The sequence below is a fragment of the Oreochromis niloticus genome, linkage group LG9 (assembly GCF_001858045.2).
Source record: "Oreochromis niloticus isolate F11D_XX linkage group LG9, O_niloticus_UMD_NMBU, whole genome shotgun sequence".
Taxonomy (NCBI): Eukaryota; Metazoa; Chordata; class Actinopteri; order Cichliformes; family Cichlidae; genus Oreochromis; species Oreochromis niloticus.
The window spans coordinates 17,924,951-17,948,199 of NC_031974.2; positions in this window are offsets into that span (position 1 = coordinate 17,924,951).

Genomic DNA, 23,249 nt, shown 5'->3' on the forward strand with positions numbered 1-23,249 from the left:
GAAAACAATTCATTAAAACTCAACTTTAACTAGCGGGGGCCACCACAGCCGCGTCCATTTCCAATAAAGCGTCAGGCAAAGTGTTCAAAAAGAAATCAAGCGAATAAAACCACACCAGAGATGACACGCACAGACGCACAGAGAACACAAACCGCACAGGGCATTTAAACGACTCCTGACACACGAGAATAAACAGTCAAACTATCTGGCTTTCCCCCCTCCTTCCCTCCGCTGAGGTTGAACGCGTAAATTACGGTGTTCAATAACCCAGCAGCGAAACTCCCGATTCTGTTTGTACTCACCACCAATTCAAGTATCCGATCACCATCAGTCACCGAATAGTCACGCTGGGTAAAACAGCCGACGGGTGTTAACGGTGGAAGTAATCCAAATGGCACGAATAAACGTAGCGCTTATCCCCCGCGTATACACAGCCTTTTTTGAAAATTCTCTCCTATTGTCTGTGCCTCTCTGCCGCACGGGGTCCGTACCAGCTGAAGCGCTTCCCTTGTCTGTAGCAGACTGCCGAGAAGCGCAGGCTTTTTCGTCAGTGGAAAACTCCCTCCTGGCGTCTAGTCTGACGCAGGCGGTGACACAAGGAGGCTGCCCACGCCGCTTCCTGCCCGTCCTCCTGTGTTTGGTTTGAGTCCTTACTACCTGCGTGAGAAAACTCAGGTGGTCACTGATAATAATTATAATAATAATGATAATAATAATAATAATAATAATAATAATAGTAATGATAATAATAATAGCCTGGGAGTAGTAGTTATAGTAATAGATTGATGCAAATAAACACAATAAAATACATTTTTCTTCTTTTTACCCCCCCTTTTTTTTAATACATACTCACTATTAAATACTCTAAAGGCAGTTATAGGAATCCCCAGGTTCCTCTCTATATTAGCAGCTGATGAGCAGTCACAAACTGTGTGATCACCAGGCAGATAAAAGTCTTGTTATTGTAACGTGGGTGGTGCCTAAATGTTGTATACGGCGTGGCTTATTTCCAGTTAAAGGAAAACACTGAGTAAGCTGCATGAAATTCTGACTCAGTTTCTTTTTACATGGAACGCAAAAGTGAAGTAGGCTTTAGAGGAAACGCCACCTCTTATCATAACCAAGCAATCACAACTACTGTCCTGGAATGATTTCTCTTCTTTTTTTTAAAAAAATCACATGGTGAAAACAGTTTAGTTAACTACGTTGGTTAACAAAGTAACTTGAGTAGCTTTGTGTTTATTTAGGGCAATGAGATGAGTTTGAAAGCCCCAGAAACTGCATGTTCATCCTGAGTAATGGTTTCACGGCTTTCTTTGAGGGAGGCTGAGCTCACATTTTCTGTTTTTCTTTTTTTGTTAACCTCTTGGATGTAAGCGCTGACAACCTGTCTTGTACTTAAACACAATGACCTTACATGGATGTGTTATTTTTAAAGTTGGGTTAAATAAGGAGGCTGAAACCACTTTAGATCTGTCAGCAAACCACATGGGTACATGTATCAGTTAGCTTACCACAAACTTTATCATTATTAATCCTTAAAAACAACTATGTTATTGTATGTTAGTGTATGTGGGATTATTGTCTGGACACTTCAAGTTCTCAGAATTACTTCTCCAAAATTATGAAATGAAAAACAAAAAAGAACAATAATTGTTTTTGGCACTTGTACACTAGTAGTATATATATGCTTTTATTTTGAAAAGAAATAGGTGTTTTTATTATTACATTTTCATGGCAGTAGTTTCCTCATAATTTCCATATTGTTTTCCTTTCTTCTTCCCTCGAGTCTTTTTCAGTGCAATAGTTTCCTCTAAGCTTCATTCGTACTTTCCTTCCTTCTTTCATTTGTTTATTTTTGGGGTGATAGTTTCCTCTTAATTTCAGTCTTACTTTCCTTCCTCCTTTCATTTGTTTACTTTTTAGGACCATAGTTTTCTCTGAATTTTGTTTTCTTTCTTGCTCTCAGTTAAATAAAACAAACTGTGTAACAGCAGAATGGCCCCACTTAAATACATTTAACTTACCAGACAACTCAGTAAATTACTTCTTTTGCTGACCCTGTCTTTTGACCCCAGGGATCAAGACTGTATCATCAACTCTTTTACGTCATGTCTTTTAGTTGTGGGATTACAACACAACTCTATGTGTCGTAATCACTGATGGGATTAATTTGCAACCCTTTTCTCATGAAGCAGGAGCGTCACACACCCTCCCCACCCCAGCTGATAAAGTCCTCTCAGGTATTTGCGACTCTAGCTGCCCACGGCGAGCACGCTGAGGTGGTTTGCTTTCATTCTCAGCTGGACCTGAATCCTGAGACAAAGTGTTCTGCCAATGTCAATACAGGTGCTCGACTCAGATATTTGGGGAGAGGTCTCCGAAAGCTGTGTACATAGACCTATGCAAATTGTGTCCTCCTTAAAGAAGACCCTTTTCTCACTAGCTGCTGTGCCTGAGGGACTCACTTAGAGCCCCACCCTGAAAGCAAAAAACAGGCACTTCAAGCCGAATGGCAGCAGAAACAGTCCCTCCGCAGCTCTTGCTGAAAACACAGAGTTTCTCTATTCAAATTAGAATAAGTGGTGCTAAAATAACACCCAACAAATGCAAACACGTAGATTTACTTGACGTCGTTTGCTTTGGAGGCAGCAGTTTCACCGGAGCCGTAAATTACCACTGGAACAGGACTGAATGGCTTTGTGATAATAAACATGGTAAAAACCACGGATAACTGCTCATCACGAAGCTTGTTTGTAAAAACAAACAAAAAAAGGCATGCGCAGTTACAATAAAAGTGAATAAATATCAGACAGAAATATCAGGCACCTTTAACTTACATCTTTCTAAAGCACAAGGTTAAGTAACTGAGGATGTAAATAAACATTTAATAGTGCCATCTCTATTGTTATCGCTGACCGGATTGCATGCTTTATAGTAATCATTGTTTTTGTTTTCACACGTCAAAGGTGTGTAATCGAGTAAGGTGAGTGTGTCTGCATGCGTGTGTGGCACAGCGACGCTCCGGTAGAGAGCCTGGGAGTCTGTATGTCCAGACATACTCCACCCAATTAGTTTCCCTGTCGCCCTGCAGCTCTTTAAGACACAACAATGAACTGTCCACAGTCCAGAGGAAGAAACTGACAGTCACATGAGCAGAGGCAGCAGTCACCATTACCGAGGAATTCTGCTTTCTTTGTTATAAAATACCTAATAATTACCAACATTCACAATTAGCCCTCTGTTTGACAAGGCTCGGAGAGCTTGGAGACACGCTCGCTCAGCCACTTCTGCGGTTTGGTTTAGCCTAATTATAGTAGCAGTGCTGGCAAACTTCAGATAACTGACACAGGTTCAACAATGTTGTTCCGACAGACAAGCATTATGCAACAGGCAAATCTGGGTCATATAAAAAGTTTTAGTTTGCAAGTGTTGGGTCCTTCTGCTCTTTGATCAAGTGTCCTTCACAAAGTTCACCTGAGGTGAACAGAATTTTTTTATGTCCCCCTTTGAAGTTCCCTGTCAGGCTCATCAATTCCCTTTTTGATAAACAAGAAAAAGTTCCAAGGAACAGTGCGACTCACACATGTTTACTCTCTCTTTTAAGAAAAAGAGTTGTGTGTGTGTGTGTGTGTGTGTGTAGGCTGGGGGGATGGTAGCGGTAGTGCCAAAGCCACTGTGAATCAGGCCTGAATACATTAAGGCCACTCTCTTTAAAAGTGTGCCAAAGAGTTCATGGTGGAAGACGCCCCTCCAAGAACACAATAATGGGCTTCAATGCTTTCCATCTGCAGAGGGAGAAAGGACTGTGACTGCACGTGCTGTGTGGAGTGGGCTCAACAATGTATCAATTTATGACCATCAGAGGCGTCATAAAACTAGCTGTTAGATGAAGGGCAAGTTCATGGGAGCCAAATGCCAAACTCATCAATAAGTACTCAAACCAAAAATCAACACCAGAGACAGCGAGAGATTTGCACAGCTTGTCCTGAAAGCCTGGAAATAAGCATGAATTCGCAACTACGTGGAAGTTCAGAAGCGCTCCCCGGAGGAGCGAAAGAGCAGATGAGATGAGTCTGACGGTGCTGCTGTGGTGGTCAGACCAGGCAGACGGGCACAATGGGGCTCGGGGAAGGTGGGGTTGGAGGGGGTGAGCTGATTGATGGCTCCAGCTGTCCCAGAGGAGAGGAATACAAGCAGACAGCTGGTCACCTGTAGCCCCAGACATGAGTGTGATAGAGGCACATGGCATTGTGTTTCACTGCAGAGGGCAACCAGTGCAAGAGTTCAGGGCGCAGTTCATCACAGCTATGAAAACAAGCGGCAGGGCTACAGGGGATGAGACCTAAGTAGTGAAAGGAACTCTCGAGGAAGCAGACTTTGCCAACAAAAGCCTGCAAGAGGCAAACTTATTGGATTTCAAGCAGAAGGCGCAATTCGCCACCTAAGTGTTTAGTTAATAAGATTACTTTAAAAACCTGAGCAGAAAGCACACCTCATCATCTTCTAGGGACAATACAGCCCTCTAAATCATCCAGTTTTGTACACTTGGACATGACTGCATTAAGAATAATTGTTGAGGTTACATGAGAGACAGCAGAACGAAGTGGAGAGATGAGCTCACTCTGGCAAAGGGATTAATCCAGAAGCAAGACGGGAAGAAGAAGAAGAAGAAGAAGAGGGAAAAAAAACACCCTCCCCCTCTCAAAGCCAGTCAGCCAATCAGCACATAGAAGAGCTGGTTTACTTGGAGACCAAAGAATCTGTGTAGTGATATGACATCATCAGCTGCCCATTAAAGGAGTGGCCACTATTTCTTTCTTCCTTTTCCCTCCACCTTTAATGACGATGAGTGAGGAGATGCAATAAAGACAACTCCATGTGTGTGTGTGGGGGTTATACTTCTTTTTTTTTACCCACTGATGTAAATTGTTTACATAAAAGGAGTTTGCGTAGTAGTATATTTCTTTTATACCTTGCAGGGCCATGTGAACCGAATAGTAACGCAATATTCATGAGTTTCAGTTGTTCAGCTCTGAGACAGACACAATTCATTAATTCAGCAACTTGCCTCTCCCGTCTTCCTTTGTCACCACTGCACTGTGACAAGAAATGTTCGCCGTTCAATGCCTCCATTCATTCCCCAACAAACAAGCACTATGTTCAGAATTCCCTCAGTGCATACAGTATACGCGTGTGCTCTTATGGCATTTGTGTACTATGTGTCTTTAGCTTTAGGGCAAGAAACAAAAACCTGCCAGTCTGTGTTTTGTTTACTTGGCAACGTCACAGCTCTGTCTGACTAATGCACCCTGGATTGTCTCTCCCTGATGTTCGGTCTATGTTTTATTCATCTGTGTGATGTGCTATAGACTCCCTCCTGACATAATAATATTGATTGCTTAATAGTCTATCAGAAGAATGGCTGCACTGAGCTGATTAAATCAGCCACTTCAAGAATCGAGAGTGCCTTTATTATTTGTAGATACCTGATTAGGAAAAACAACAGGGAAGCGCCAAATGGTGATTATCCTTAGCTGTTATTCTGCGGCTTAATTTTCTTAATCATTTGACTAATTGTTTAGGTTCTACATCCATCCATCCATCCATCCATCCATCCGTTTTCTGCTGTGGGGAAACTAAATTTAGGTTAGTGTGTTTTGAAAATGTCCTGTTGTTTAAAAAGAATGCCCTGAATGTTTGAGCTCTAGTAATGAATATTTACGCACAACACAGATAAACTTTACGTAGGAAGAAGTGCCGCAGCAGAGGCAGTAATCATGCAGGTGTAAACTGTTTTTTAAAGTGACAAAGCAAAAATTAAAACAGGTCCACGTTTTTTTAAAAATGGATTTCAAGTATGTGCATTCGTGTTTGCAGCTCTCCAGTATGATAAGCTTAAACATGCTGTTGTGATTAGTCATGTGAATGACTGTGGGATTTTTAAAGTAATTAGTTTTGATTGGAGAAAGTGTTAATACACAAAAAGAAAATTGGGAAAATGAGGCATGGGAAACAGGTGCTGAAAGAGTTAAGAATGACTGACATTGGTAGAAATGAAGGGTCTCCTGCTTTGAACCGGAGTCCATTTAAATCACATCACTCAGCAGTAGTCAGAGGTCAACATCACACACCTGTGCTGAACCACACTTCCACACGGGGCTCCCTCAATTGGCCACTTCATCACAAAGACGTCGTGATCATTGCAGACCTCTGAGCTGCCGTCGCGCTCCCCTCAATTGCTGTGAAAACGACTCAGACAGCGGTGTTGTCGGGACACATGTCTCCCAGAATTTACAGCTCTGGATGATTCTCCTCCTCTTCTGCTTCGCCCAGAAATCAATACATGGCAACTTGTGCTTTATGGCTTACACGCAACAGCTCCAGAAGATGTAGTGTGGGAGTGCACGCACAGATATTAGCTCAACTGAGTGCCCAGACAACAAAACCGAAACCCCTCATCAGCTTATTTTCCTTTGACTGCAGCACTTCCTCATTGAAATGTTTACATGCAGCACACGTGCTTTCAAAGAAAAGACAGAGGCTTCTAAAGCACAGGAAGCGCTCAGCTGCCAGTGACTCGTCTGATACTGATGCAGAGCTGATAGCAGTTGTTAGAATTTGCCGTGCGGTTTCCGAGATTAACGTAAAATCATTTTAAAATTCCACTCTTTGGAATTTTTTTGATTTATTATTATAATTGGTATTACACTCTACTTCTGCTATTTTACAGTAGTTGCATGCGTTATAGAAACTGTTTGGCCTTTAATGAGTTAAAAATTTGCTGTTTCTCAATAACAGAAGGTTACACTCCGGCAAAATGCAATGGAAGTCCCTCGTTACGTCAAACTCTCACTGACACAAGGAAATCACACGCTGCCGTGTTTCCCGTCACAAACGGAACACTTCCTCTATTTTTTTTAATTTTTTTTTCAGTTCTCATTGTCTGCATAGCAATTTCAGAGTGCACTGTTTTTTATGAAGTCATCAGTGCCAGGAAGTTAAAAAAAAAACAAGCGAGCCCACTGAAAAAAACAAAAAAACAAAAAAAAGCTGAGTGTGTTGTGTGTGTTTTTAGAGCCGTGCAGCTCGCTCGCTTTCGTTGTGAGAGTTACTTAACCAAATCCCATCCTTGGTTGTCGTCAAACAAAATCACCACACAACTCCTAACGAGTGGCAGTTTTTTCACTCGAGGCGACGGAGCACAATGTGGTGCTGGTAATGGGGGAACGGCAGAGGAGGAGCAGGTGGGGGTGGGGGGGTCACTCGGGTGGGGGGTATGTGCAAGTCGCTGAAGCTTGGAGAATCAGCATCACAGAGCGTTGTTGTTACCAGGGCTACAGTGACATGCAGGCCAACTGCAGGTGCCAGGCCGACAACAGTGAGGCCCAATTAGAGACCCTGGGAGAGGGGAGATAATGAAATCCAGCCGCACACTGACGTGGGTTAACTAAATAAGTCCAGAGTCATTTAGTGTTAACAAAAAGATGACTAGGTGGATCTCGGGGCAGGAAAATTGGTTACAGACCCCTTGATGGTCATTGAGATTTATTGACTGCCAAATTAAGGAGCCTGCTGGACTTGGTGGAGTCTTGTATATGAATTTTAGATTAAATTTAGGACTTGTATGTGATTAATTTTACACACACACACACACACACACACACACATAAACAAACAAGTAAAGCTTCTTGTCAATCTGTAAATTTCTGCTTTTCCCTTTCCCACTCTGACACTTACACACAGACACACACTTCTCCCCCCCGTCTCGGTACACACATACAACCTCCGGGCTAGCCGGCACTGAATGGTTTCAGAATGTGAGAAAGGGACAAGTAGCAGTGTTTACCAAGCACTACTGTCCACACATCCGTTCCCACAATGGCCCCATTGAGGGTGGGCCCAGGTTAAAGCCTATTTAAAAGACTTGTTTAACACTGAGAAGAGAGGCCACATAACCAAAACCACAGGGAAGGGGAGGTTGGATAGAGGGAGAGGGATTCACAGCAGGCTCCTCACCCTCCACCTCAGCGTCGTCTTCAAAAAGCCCCCCCCCCTTTTTAAGTGTTTGTCTTTTAAAAATGTTTTCCACATCATGCGTACATGCACGTGTGAGAACTCATGTGAACGTGCACACAGGGTGAGCTAAACCCAGGACGGGGTCCAGCGGAAAGGAGGAAGAGGTAGGAAAGGCGGGAGTGGGTGGTTAAAGTGGTTAGTTTTAGGGAGGAGGGGGAAAAAAAGGAGGATGGATGGGCAGAAGGAAGGAAAGAGAGAGTAAAGGACAACGAGGGAAAAAAATTTTTCCCCTCCACCCTCCCTCCTTCCTCCTTCCCGCCTTTCTCTTCTCTCATGTGAAGGACAAGCCTGGCGGGGCTGCGGTCTGGCCTAGCGATTGTGTACGGCGCCTTGCGGTGCCTCACACAGGAACCCCATTAATCACTGGAGCAGGTCTCTCACTCCTGGACACAAAGACCCCACACGCCGACTCCACTGCATACACTTGCACATGAAAACATGCAAACACAATGAATGCTTGCATATCTGTCTTGTGCATGTGAGGAAAAAGAAAGAGAGAAAGCAAGAAGGAAAGAGGGAGAGAGAGAGAGCGAATCCTAAGAGTATTCACAGAAGTACATGTAATTATTTCTAAAATGTTTTGGCAGAGCTCAGCAGAGAAAACTGAGAAAGGAATGCCAAATAGTTTGGAGTCACACCAAGAGAGCAGTCTTGAATTGGTTTAGCATTTAGTCATGGCGTGAATTTGTTCCTACAACGCTGCACAGTCCTGATATTTAAGACATTAAAGCTCCCCTGATCTTGTGATGCTGACAATTTTTATTTCATATTATTCCTTAAAAAAACATGATCAGATTTAATTAAGCAGGAAAGCTTGCAAGGATGACTCCAGAAATATTAAGAGCCCATCGCAAAGACGTAGAGGAAGTACGTATATTTTATTTCCCCGCAAGTCAAACAGGCTTTTCCAGGTCATTTGGTTGAGAAATCCTTGCAGCAATTCTATTTCCATCAGCTGCCTTGAGCTCGAGTCCATGTGTGTACAGTCCGTCTATAGTAGGAACTGAGAAGAGGACACTGCTGAGGTCATCCCCTATATTAACACCACAGGCTCCGCTTACCACAAACATGCACTGCAGAGGCATATATAAATATAGCCACAATAACAAGTTGCTTATCTTCACGTGCAGCTTTAAAAAAAAAGTCAACTATAATATTTGTTGAGGTAGTTGCACTTGTATCCGAAATGTTACATTTTCCCTTAAGAAAAGCAAAAAACAAATTCCCACATATTTGCAGAATCTTTTTAGCAATACATTACCTTCATTATCCACCATGTTTATTATCTGAGCAGATGCACAAAACGGTCTTTTTTTCGCCACTAAAAAGTGTTGCATGTTTACTCCAAAGTGTGCATCTGCAAACATAAAAGTAAAAACAGGAAACTGGAATGATTGATAGCACAATCTGCAGGTGGCAGGGCGGGAGGAGCAGTAAAAATGTGGAGTTGTCTGGCATACGAAAAGACAATCATCTGTGTGTGGATATGTGTGTGTTAGTGTGTGTGCTCCTTTTCCACCTTGCCTCGCAGACAGCCCCCCTCTCGTACTTAATCCCAGCCCAGCCACTGTAATTTACTGCCCCATTGGTAACTAGCCATCGACAGTGAGGAGATGAGGAAGAGAGAAGGAAAGGCAGGAGCCAGAGGCAGGCTGAGGGTCAATGGCTATATCGAGCACATAAACCTCCGTGTAATGAGCAATATTTGTGTACCAGGAAGAAGGTCGTCAGGGTGAAATGGAGAGGGAGTTGCACATCACATGCAGACGCAGGACTCCATTTATCAAGAGCTACCGAGCTCCTGTGTAATGTGTTTTTGTTTGCACGAGCGACCACACAAAAACTGTAATTTTTATTGTTGCTGTTGTTGTTTTAGTATGTACTGGTTACTCTTTTCTTGCATGGGAAAAGCTTCAGTAGATCTAAAATCTCGATGAGACTAATCAAGATAAGGCGAGATGAAACGGAAAACAAAACGTCCATTTTTTTGCCCTCTAAGCTCAGGCGTTAATGGTCAACGGTGGCAGAGTGAATCATCATCCCAATTATGTCGTTACATAATCAACGTGCACGTCGTCATGAAGTGGATTAATCTTAATCTGAAGCCCTGCGTGTGCTGAGGTTTATAATGCAAATCGAGGTCGGCACGTTGGACCTAACTGCCCATCGATTTTGTAAACACTCGTGTCTGTAGCTGTAGATTGAAAAACACACAACAAAGTGAATCCAATCAGCAGCGAGCAGCTGACCTCAGCTTGTGTAAACACATTTTATGTTTTGTTTTTTTGTAGAAGGAGCCCGGGGTCTTTGTTGATGGAGGATTAAGGCACCACATCTCATGATGTGTTTGAGATTCGATGTACATTGCGGCGACTTTAATCATCTCAGCCCCAACATGACATCACACGCTACCAGCATTATCCGCATACGTATCGCCTTCGGGCCCCCCACTTAAGCCCCTCTCCAACTAACAGGGGCACAGGAAGGGGAGGGGGAGTGACAGCGTGTGTTTCGTGATGATTAAACACTGAGCGAAGATCCCATCAGTGACTGGGCATCCTACCCCAGGTACTGTTAATCATCTAAACAATATGATGCTCCCACCTCTCACACAATGGATCCATAAGCACAGGCAATCAGCCATGAATGCATCAGCCCTGGTATCAGCAGTGCGGGGACCCATTTATGGTAACAACTGTGGGTAGGTGTAATGATAGGCACACTGACAACCAGCTGATCAACATCACTGTGCTAATGGTGCCCTGATATTCTAATTAACCCTCTTGGGTCATTCCAGTCAGAGGAAAAAAAACAATCATTAGATACATTTATTAATATGTCTGTAACTGATTTGGATAGGGAGTTGCTTCAATTAAACCAAGGGGAGGAGGGCTTACCACTTGCAGGTGTGATTAGAGAGCGCCACGTATTTTGATCACCTCGGCGCTGTTAAACTCTCACAAGCAAATACGTGTCAGATCAGCGCACAGGGTCTGCTGCTGACAGGACGGCAGAGGCAGTGAATTTAATAAGACTCCTTTAAGAGGCAGCGAGCTTTTAAATCTTTTATAATCTAATAACAAAGCTGTTTGGAAACCTTTGCAAATCATTTATATATATCTATAAATGTATGTTCATGTAGTTTTAAATCAAAGTGCTGTTATAAATGCAATCAGCTCGTGCAAACTACGCTGGGAAAGTGTGAAATGTTGTTGTTGCTGTTGTTTCTGGAATAAAGAAACGCGTGACCCTTATCCATCCTGTAAAATTCAACAACAGTGGCTTCAGATAAGAGGAGGCATTACAGAATAACATGTTTCCTTTCTGTCTGATTAATGCATCAGCGGCAGATGCTGAGGGGATTACGTCTAGATTAGTATCCTTTCCACCAACTCTGTTTCCCTCTATTTGCCACACTGCCTTTCCAACGGTCCTTTTTAAGAAACAAACAGGATCAGCTTCCCCTGTTTTGTTTTTTTTAATTTATACTCATACATTATTGTTGTTTTTTCTGCTGTTGTTTTTCTGTCAAATACATCTTCTCAACTAGATTACGCTTCAGTTCCACTTTCACAAATTGACTTCTGGACCTCGCCTGTGTGCTGTTGAATGCGAAACAGCCCAGTCAGCTGCTGTCAACGAAAATGAAATAAATAAACTTTTCCCGCATAGCGTTTTACTTCACTGCTCCAGATTCTTGTTTTCAAGCATGACTAATCATTTCACCTTTCCACAAACCTGACTCATCAGTTTTGCCCACCATATCGCGGCAGGATACAGGAAGTAATATTTTTTTTCTGCTGAGGCTGGCAGTGAGACAGGCAGGTTCTGGCGTCTGTTTTGCCACTCGGAGATAAAGCTATCAACGACTGGGGCCGTTCTCCATTGTTGAGAAGAACAGCCAAACCCAATGAAGTGCATATTAGTGGTATAAAGAGACCAGGGTGTGTCTCTTCCCCTCCAACCTAAGTAACACCAGTTTTCTCAGTGTTCCTTTAAAATGCATTCACAAGCAGATGTCTGCTGGCAGGGCCTGCCAGATAATGACAAAGGATTAAATCGGCTGATTCCCACACCGCCAGCCCACTGTGTTTGTCTACCCTCTTTAGCCACAATTTATGGGCTCTGCAGAGCTGAGATAGATTGACTATTGGAGTATAAGCCTCAGAGGAATAAAGAGGGGAGCTAATCCGCGAGGAATAATTCCAATTCAAGGCAGTGATTAGGGATTAATAAAATTGCAAATTTTACTCAGATGTGATGGAATGATTTCTCCGTTGATGATCTCTCGATCTTGTGGCAAAGATATGTCACGTTCGGCGGCACAGCCTCTGCCGTTTCGTCATTCACCGGCACATTATTTGTTTAATAAGAGCAAAAGAGAGTCAGAGAAAAATGACACCGTTTTCATGTAGGATAGAACTTTAAAAATGGCAGACACCTCATTAGCTTAGCTCGGTCTGAAGCATGGAAATACGCAACCCGGTGTCACAGCAGCTCATTCTGAAATATGAGGAAAAAGCTGGCCCAACCTGTTTTCATTCCTAAGCTGCCAAATACTCCCATTATGTCAAAGCCACAGTCATCCAGGGATACGCACAAAGTGTTGTTTGCCATGCTGTGACATGGTGGCTTCATGACACTCCCTGCCCTTTAAATGTGGAAGCTTGCTCAGGAGACCCTTGGCGTTACATTTAATTCTGTGTTCTGTTTGAAATGGGAAGTCGGAAATCCTGTATTTTCACCACATTTTCCCCCCTGCCCCAAGTCAGAGTTGCCACTTGAAAAGTCGGAGAAGCTACACCGACTCCGATTTTGCTATCCAAGATGGCAGCGGGGAGCGCAAACAGTTGTAAAACTGTAGGAACTTGTGGTTCCCATATAAGGCACACACAGAGAACTAACCGGCCTTCAGCTGTAAATGCCGTGCGGTGGTGTTTTTACGCTGCGTTCCTTTTACCTTGGAAGTTGGTTGCTAGAGCTGAAAGTGACATTGCTCCTGAGCTGACTGCATTCCAGGAGTGTTCGTCGGAAACGCATGGAAAAACAGACTTCGCGTTGCTCCCAAGCACGATGTAGCCATTCATTCCCTCTTAGCAATACAACGCGATGTCTTTACCTTGAAAGTGTCACTGCAACACATTCATGGATAGAGCCTGGTCAGCGCCTTGTGTGCGGCTAATTTAGTGACTCACAAATAGACAACAGTAGCCTAGCTTACAATTTTAGCACTGCTTATGTACGCTCCTGAAGTCGGGGTTAGTGGGGCTTCTCTGATTTTTCAAGAAGGAAATCTGGAGTTCAGTTCAATCCCAAGCGAAACTTGGGTATTTCCCAGTGTTCAACTTTAAATGTTGTACTCTAGGTATTAGTAGAGATGGTTAAATGGGTCTACCTTGCGAACAAAGCCTGTTTTTCCAGCTACCAATACTGGAATAACAAGCAGTGGTAGTGGATAGATGACAGCTCAGTTGTAGTGTCACTCCCACCTCTGAAATTTGACTTCAAAGTTAAAGGGAATGCAGCATGAATGTTAATTCAAACCGCAACATTTTCCTGAGTCTTACTAAGCAGGAAATGAAAGTAAAAGCAGTTACAACACAACAGAGTAGTTAGTTAAAATAAAGCAAAACAAAATACAAAAATCATAAAGTGATGGAAGGTGATAAGAATCCATTGGCTAACTTTGGTTTTGCCCAGAGCTGCTGAATGGAAGAGTCGCGTCTTCTCCATTCACTCCAATGGACCATTTGTCTACAGTAATGGCAGATCACAGAGCCTCGCAGTAGTTCCAGAAGTTAGCAACATATGCTAGCCATGCCATAGTGACATAACAGCACAGAAGATTAAGCTGTATTTTTTTTTAAGGCAAGATGTTTAAAAAATTAAACTCTATGCAATCAGTACACCCAGATAAAATTAACTCATGATAAGAATTATAATAAGAATTATTACAAAAGTTTTAGCTGTGTTTTTGCAGTGAGCTGAAGTTAACATTGGATAAATACATTGACTTCAACACAGGTAAATCCGTACATATTTTACTGCTAATATGCATATAGACTGATGTAACAACATACACAATTGTATATGATATGCAAATATTGCAAATTAATCACAATATTTAAGCACTGCTGGAACAATTTGAAGTCTCAGCGTTTATCATGTGATAACCCAAATTCTGAACCTCTGCAGAACAACTTAGTCAAGAGCTCTGGTTTGAAATGCTCCATAAGAACAATGGAGCTATGTAAAAATTAAAAATTAAAAATATATAAAAATTTAATTGCAAACTTTACTTAGCTAGCTAGGCCAGCAGTTTCCCTCTGCTTTCTTCTATTCTTTGTGCTAAGCTAATCCAGTTGACTCCTAACTGTTGTTAAAGACAACGATGACATTTCATGACAATGAAGTAAAACCCAATTCCTTTTTAATGTGTTTTCTGTCTGACATGCAAATATTTGACCTATATACATTAAAAAAAAAAACCCCAGGTAAAATATTTCAAACCAGAAACACGAAACTAGTCGTTTGCGTGACTTATGCCAATTTCTTTCAGGTGAAAGGGGTTCAGAACTGTGCAAGCTTTCGCTGATGACGCAGAAGCAACTGGATATTTTGGTTGTGATGTTTGTCAGTCAAATGAGGAAGGGACTTCCCCTTCTCCCATTGTAATAATTTCCATTCTCCTAAACGACAGCAACTCACTGTCATATAAAAACAAAGTGACCGCTCTCCCAGGCAACGTTTTTTTCAGCTGAAAACGACACGTTTTGGATGCTTTCTTTTGCTCCACCTGATCGTATTAGAGAGCAACGCTTTCTGCAAACAAAACTTCACAAACATTTGATCGGAGAGGATCAGAGTGATGCTCACAACTGCTCGGGTTAAAAATAAATGAGCTTGATTTTCTTTTTTATTCTCAAAAACAAACACAGAAGGGACTAAAATAAACAGAGCGAAACCCTATCACACATGATAGCCTACAATTTCGAATCAAAGCATAGATTTTTTTCAGTTGTATTTGTAAAATGAAGGCACTTTTGTCTCAACACAAGGATACTTTGGACGCACACTGCTTATTTCTACTGGATGATTTGTGTACCAAACCTGGCAGACTATCATTTGTGTGTGTTTTACTGGAGAGTCCTACTGACTCCTGCAGTTTTGCGGATTGCCCGAAATAACACTGTGTGTTTGTCATTTAGGGATAATGTAGCTGGCTGGCAAAGGCGAGCAGAGCAGCAAAGCAACAATTAGAGAACTGTTCTCTCCGGCTCGTGAACAGGAGGTCACTGTTTTCATTTGGTCAGGTTAGCTTGGCCGCAGTGTAATAATCGACTGGCAAAGTGTCTTACTGTAAAAGAACACGCACCAAAGAGTTGAAATTAGGACTCATATTTATGTACGTGTTATCCATTTAAAATCTTGATGTAAAGCTGGAAAATGTAGTCCAGCTGCTTAGAGTCCTGAATTTGCTGATTTACATTTCTATTTATAGCATCAATAACATTACACACGCACAGAGAAGAGGCAACAATTTCCACCACAGCGTATAGGTGATGCGGAAGATATCCTGACAATCCCTTTCTTTGTTTTCAGTAAACTGCAGCGATCACCTGTGACTGCAGCGCAATTGGCTGCTATCCAGATGTGTGCGCGAGCGTCTGTGCGTGTGTGACTAAGTGTACAAAAGACAGAGAGTGGGCCAGCCAGGCGCCTGTGCGTTGGTTTGCCTGTTTCCACACAGTCTGGGCCCCAGAGGAGGATTTGCAGGCCAGATAGGATTAGGCTCCCTCTCTTTACACAACAGTGATGGGGATAAGGAGTCTGCGGAGCTCAGGAGCACTCCAAAGCCCCATTAATACACACCAGCAGAAACCGCACAGATGAGTACCTTAAACAGCTGAGCTTACTCTCTTCATGTTTGATTGTCAATGCCTGTGTGCCACTGGTCAATAACGCTCAGAACCAGGAATGCTCTATGGAAAATACACCAAACGCCCCAGTTATCAAGGAGGGATTTAATGGCACAGATAAGTGGCAACTGAGCTCATTTGTGAGATAAAATCCGTTTGTAAATCATCTACTTTGCTACTTCAGGCTGTTATATTTAATAGCAAAATCATGAAGGTATCATTGTTGAGCTCTTAATAAAAGTGGGACCGTTAATATTTGAGTCAATCAGTTTGCGTGTGGCAATCTTCACCACCCACACTATCACCTGAGGAAGGTTACACAAGTGTGTGTGTGTGTGTGTGTGTGTGTGGAGGAGGGGGGGGGGGTCTCGCAAGGTTCAAAGAGCTCTAATCACATTAAGGCAAGCCACTTATTGCTGAGTTCAATGTAACGACAAACTGAGCTTAGATCAGGCCACCCGAGCCAGCACTCCTTCATCAGATAGTCTTTTTGCTTCACTTTGATCCACTGGTATCACTTCTAGCACATCCTTCTGGTAGCAGTCATACAGCACATCACTCACATTAGCTCTGCACACACTGATTCAGAAGCGGTCTGTCATCAAGTCATCCACTCAGCTGAAATTTCTTCCCATTTCCTATTATCCCAGTCTTCCGAGGCTTTAACCTCATCCGTCCCATCTTATCCTAAAGTGTTTTTTTGCTTATCTCCTTCATTTGCTACCTCCCGCAGAGCGCCTAGATCACCCGCAATCTGCCAGCTACATCTCAGCCAGCATCTGCTAGGCAGACTGTACAGGACTGAAGGATCATTGAGGACAAATATTGTTGCTCTGGATTGAACAAACCCACATATATGTATTTTTTTTTAATGTGAAGTCACCAAACAGTAGTCGTAGATAGTAAAACACAGGTTGGGTAGTAAGGTCAACAGCCACTACTATCACTTCATAATCAGGGCTGAACATGCGCCGTATCTCTAGATAAGATAATGCAAAACCTGGGATTAATTTTAGACGACTGCATGTGATATTAAAGAGATCATTCATATTAACACACGCAGCATTAACCCAGTGGCCCCCCTCTCTGCTCTACGCGTCGTTTTAGTATATTTCAGCTCGTTGTTTAGGTTTTATGCCCTGCATTTTAATTATTTTGGTTGAGTCTGACTGCACACATCAGCATAATTTCCAGGCACAGCAGGCAGTTGTTTTCAGGGAAAAGGCTCTAAATTGTCACTGTATGCTACCTGCCCACCACTAAACGGTATACAAACACACAGGGTTTTTCCAAGCCATAGAAAGGCGTAGTTTTTTTGAGGAGCACATTAAGCTGAATGAATTTAAAAAGGGCATTCAGGCCACATAACAGCATAAATGTAAAACCCGCCGGGAGATTTCCAACAGGCAGATATCCTAGCAACAGAATTAATCTGCCAATCAACAATCAGTTAAATGTTTCTGACTGGTCTATAACTGACTCTCAAATTCTGTAGGATGCCGGTTTCAACAAGCCAAACAGCCTTTACTGTACAAACGTACACGGACCTGCCGCCTTCTCCTGGAGATTTTATTACTGTTACTGAAACGCTGAATCAAACCTCTGTCCACATCACAGCGGCTACAGTAGAAGCACAGTCATTTCCTTTAAACAGTAAAGCCACATTGGCCTACATTACACACAGGTTAACCCAAAGACCACCTACCTAAAAGAAAAGGCTCGAACAGTGACTCTGAAGGTACCTAGAGATTAAAATGATCTTTCCCCCCCCCGAGTCAAAAAAATACAAACACCAGAAACAAAGATGCTAACAAGGATTCATTATACGAAAAACAAAAGGCTGTCGTGTTCTTGTTTAGATTTCTCTCAGATTTTTGAGCATATTTTAAACATAAAGGATAAATACCCACTAACAAAGACACTGAACAATAAAAGTGTCTGAATGTGCTTATTCATAGAAAAAAGAGCTTATTATGAATGTGCTTGTGAATGGGTAAATGAGGCTTGTAGTACTAAAGTGCTCTGAGTGCTCCAATAGAGTAGACAAAATAGTATAGTACAGTATAATAATAATAGTATAGTATAATAGTATATTGGTCAAATAAAGTAGAAAAGCTATATAAGTACTTTTCCATCTACCATTTAAATGGCATCTAATTTGCTGATTATTCAAAAAGCTGACACTGATATACCTTCAAAATCAATATATTATTTGCTACACTTGTTTGCAATTGCCTTGAATGGAAGCACAAGCTCAGGTTATTATTTCAATAACTTTTGAAGTGTGAATGCAATTTCGAGGTATGTTCTTTATTTTTTAGTTATTTTCTCTGAAATTTTAGTTAGGAAAGTAAAATTTCGAGCTAATAACCAGCAAATTCGGATATCTTTTGATATCTATCTTTTTCTTTCCTTTTTTTTCCAGCATGCGAAACAAGCTTCCATACGCATAGTTTGACCATGATCCTGCTTTGCCATGCTTTGTTTTACTATTTATTGTGTTTTATCTCATTAAATATAAAAAAAAAATGGTAAAACAAATGAGCAATAATGCCAGATTTTGTGTGTGTGTGTCTTTTTTTTTTTTAGAAACCACAGCCAACTTTCTGAAAACCTGTTTAAAAAAAACCTGTTTGTATACATTCATCTAGTGATCACACCAGTTGAAGTTAATGCTAATGTTGCTCATTATCAGCTGGGAGTGTCAATGAGAAACTGTTAGCCACTCACTAACAACTTGTTAGATCAGCCTGGAGCAGGGGGAGGCAATTGACTTTCCCAGGGGGCCATCTTTAGGGCATAACTGTAACATCTACTCTTACCAGGAGCAGTTTACAGAGAAATAAAAATAATATTGAGCAGAACTGAGCTTATTGGTGTGGCCCTCCACAACAGTTCCAGTTTCTCCTGTGGCTATGTGGGAAAATGAATTGCCCACTCCGGCCTAGAGGCTGATACTCAGTGTTTTATTACTAGATTTCTCTGCTTTCATTGAGCAGTCAAAAACCTTTCTTAAGATCTGATTTAAAATCAGAAGAGGTTATTGTTATGGTTCAAACTGGAGTTAAACTGGATTTAGTGCCCTACATGAAATTTACACACCCTTTCTTTCCACCACTTTCTTTGATGGTCATACTTCTTCCTGAGGCAGTAAAGATTGCTGTTAAAGGTAAATCATCCCATAAGGATATAAATCACAGGGATACCCCAGGGATTAAATTAAACAATTTACAGTGTAGGTTTGGTGTAAATGGCGTGAATGCTCCATAATTATTGCTAACAGGTCCCTCGACTGCCTGAAATCTCCCAGAAAAAAGTTTCATTTGTCTGCCACTAAATCCAGAATGTCATGCCTCTAAATTACTTGCTGGCTGCAGAGTGCTGATGCACAGTATTCTCTTTTATTCACCCAGAGCTGAAGAGATTGACATGCAGCTAGCTAGACAGCACTCTGCTGAGATAACAGCTACTCTTCCAGTCTGTTCTGGTGCTTAAGATTAGAAAAAAATGTTCTACTGTGGACAGAGACAACATTATTAACCAAGGTGTTGGTACAGAGATGTACTTAGGGCTTCATTTCTGCAGCGCCTATGTCTTTAGCAGTATGTTAAAAGCTGATTAGCAGGCCCTGCACAGAATCCAAAAAGGCAAAGAAAGGGTGTAACTCTAATGCAAACCATGAAAAAAGAGGAAGGTTGTAAAGAATCCTATTTCCGACACCATAGACCCTGTCTGCCTTTTTACAGGGTCTCTGGCACAAAGGGTCAGAGGGTCTCTACTGGAGCTGTGTCTGTGTGATTACCGAGTGGGGTCAGATCACGGTCATGTACGTTAACACGCAGATATATATCATCTGAAAAACAATGAGGTGCAAGAAATCCTAAAACTGAGAGCTCATTAAAAGCTACAGCTGTTGGGTCGATGGGGGATGGCAAATTAGCAGGATGGGCGAATGGGAGGCTACTTTCACTGCGTGTTCTCTGTGTGTGCAGACCTGTAGATCGGAGGGGATGGGTGGGGTGGGGGGTGGCTGTATTTAGCAGGAGAAGCTTCCTGTGCGTGGGCCTCATGGCGCCGTGCGGGGGAAGGGATCCACAATCCAACTTGCTGTCTCCACAAAACACCCTTTGCTACAAAACACACACACCCTCTGGCACCGATTCTGCTCTCAATTTCCTGCCTGTAATTCTGGCTGCTGGTCAGAGAAAAGCGACTTCCTAAAAGTGGAAGAGCCTGGACAATGTTTCACTGCTGAGATCACGTGTAAATAATCATGCATAATGGTACAAGAGAGATGTTATGTAAGTGCAAAGGAAGAGGGTGAGAGGGAAATCTGATTAGAACAGTTAGTGACATTGAGGAAAGGTGAATTAAAGAGGTCTCTCAAATTTTAGAAAAATGCAGTTAAGGAAACATTCAAATGGACATGTCACACACAAAAAGATTTTAAACATGCTATTTTTTAATGATTAATAAGTGATGTTTTTTTACGGGTCCACAGATCACAATCTTTTTTTTTTTTTATTGTTTCAGTTTTACTGTTAAATCCTTTTTAAGAGAGTCAGAAAGTGCTGAGCTCTGTTATAGTTTCTTCTTCTTTCAGCTCCTCTCTTTAGGGGTCACCACAGCGGATCATCTACCTCCATCTCACCCCATCACTAGCATCTTCTTCTGTATGTCCTCCTTCACTACATCCACAAATCCTCTCTATGGTCTTCCTTTTTTCCTCCTACCTGGCAGCTTTATCTTTAACACCCTTTGTCCAGTCTATCTGCTCTCCCTCCTCTGCACATGTCCAACCAATCTCAGGCTTGCTTCTCAGAGAACTCCACTACAGCTGTCAGAAAACAAAAGGTAGTAAAAGTGTCATCTGTTTACCAAAGCTGAAAATATCCCTCCATCTTCACCCGTTTCTTCACTTCAGGGTCGTAGGGGAGGCTGGAGCCTCTCCCAGCTGTCGTTAGCCAAGAGACGGGGTACATCCTGACAGGTCGTCAGTCTATTGTCAGAAAGAAAGAAAGCCGTTCACACTCACGTTCACACCTACGGCCAGTTTAGAATAACCAGTTAACCTAACATGCATGTCTTTGGACAGTGGGGGGAAAACCAGAGCGCCCAGAGGGAGCCCAGGCAGACCTGGGAGGAGCATGCAAACTCAGAAGGGCCTCAGTCAGCAAATGGATTCAAACCCAGGACCTCCCTGCTGTGAGGCAATAGTGCTAACCACTGCTGCACAGTGCCACCCATCCCAAAATAATTTTCATTCAAATTCATAGTGTTTTTCTGTTTAAATACAGTTAGCGTTTGTTGAAATGTTTCTGTTTTGAACTAGCACAACTGTCGTAATCTCTCTATTAGCTCATGAGTTTGACACCACCCCACCGCCACCGGCCTGCTCCCCAATAGTCTCACTCTATTGGCACCCCCATGTTCCATCTCAGTTTATCACCTTACCCTGCTCACGCTTGCTAATTAACGCTAAACCTTGAGCACAGATGAGGCTGATGGGGAATGGCACTTTGCAGTAATTTTGCTTACAAATCAAAACCTAAAATTCAGACGTGATGATAACACAAGTCAGAGGATTAAGTTGTTCCAGCTGTTCTTGACAACTCTGATTGCAGTCTTTCAAATAACATTTTATTCACAACTATAAAAGCTAACTTCACTGAGGCACTGGATCGGGTTCATTGTCCTATTTGGATAGTTGCTTTTTTATTGCTTCATTAAAAGAGTTGCTAAGTGACACTTTAATACAGACTGAGTAAAACAACAGCGCTTCTGACGTGTTTCTATTTATTTACTTTTCCCAACAGCTAACATTCATTCAAGACAGGCTCAAGGTGTCAAACTTCTATTTAGTCTAAACTTTAGATCTTCAAGATGACAAATGCTTTTGAAAACAGCCTTGTAATTTAAAATCCACACAGAACAAAGGTTTATTTATACATTTCTACAGTGTCTCCAACTTCATGTGCCACTGCTGACCATCTCCTCAAAGAACAATTCCTAATTCATGGACATTACAGGACCCGGAGGATGTTCCTAATTACAGGGCGCGTGCAAACCAAACCAAGCTGGAGGGCTAAGAACACAGAAAAATCAGCCTGGAGCCGATTTTACTGCTGTTGCCAAGGCAGAGAAGAGCATGGAGGAAGTCCTAAATCAATCCCACTCAGTGAGGGCTCACAGTAGGAAGGAGGCTGTCATCATCAGGAGGTGGATCTGTCACGATCAATTACAAAGCCACAGGGAATACCCCTAATGAATTCGGATTCAAGCCTTTGTCTTTCTGTTTTAATTTTAGACCTTTTCTGCACTGATGAATTCCTAACAGTTAGATTATACATTTAAAGCCCCATAAATCCTTTTGTCCCCCACAAAATCTAAGATTTTGTGATTATGTCATCAAAAGTCTTTTGCTTGTCTGAATATCGAGACGTACAACGCTACATTTATGTAAATCCCTTTACCCAAACAGATTAGACACCTCATTACTATGTAAATGTGTTAATAAAATGTATTTTACTTATGTAATTGAACTCTTTTTTTGTACAGATGAATAAAGTGTACAGTGCAAAAGTTCAGCAGCCATTTAAAGACTAAATTGCGATCTAAATAAATATTAAAAAGCATTAAACATTTGCAGTATGAATGCAGAATGGCTCTATTAGCCACTCTGTTCCTTTTGTCTGCGATCAGTTCCGTTTGCAGACACCATCTCTGAGGATCACAGAGGGTTGAAGCCAAAAAAAAGTTTGGGACAAAAACTGACCACATGAAAATGAGTGAAACACTTGGGGGAAAAGATTCCTTTCAAAGAATAAACACGCCAAAAAGAAAACTCAGGGCTTATCAAATCGACTGTGCCACGAACAGCAGCTGATACAGCCACACAAAGAGGACAAAAGGGAAAGTCTCTGTTAACACAAACAAATCTTAAAATCAAAATTCTTTCTTTATTTTTTAAAAATTAAAAAGCTGTATGAGAAAAAGATTTTAAAATCATACGCTTCCAGTTTTTTTCAGCTGGCCAACAGGTTGGTAACAAACACCATGTGGTCATAGAACACACTAAATTAATCAAAGTTATTAGCCTCACACAAAAATAACAACAACAAAATGAATTGCATTCAGACAGACAATCCCGCTGTGCAGTGCAAGGACACTGGGGTGTATCGATTCCTGCAAAGCTTTACCAATGCTCTCCTCGAATGTAGGTCAATAAGGCTGCAGACTCGTTCAAGTGCA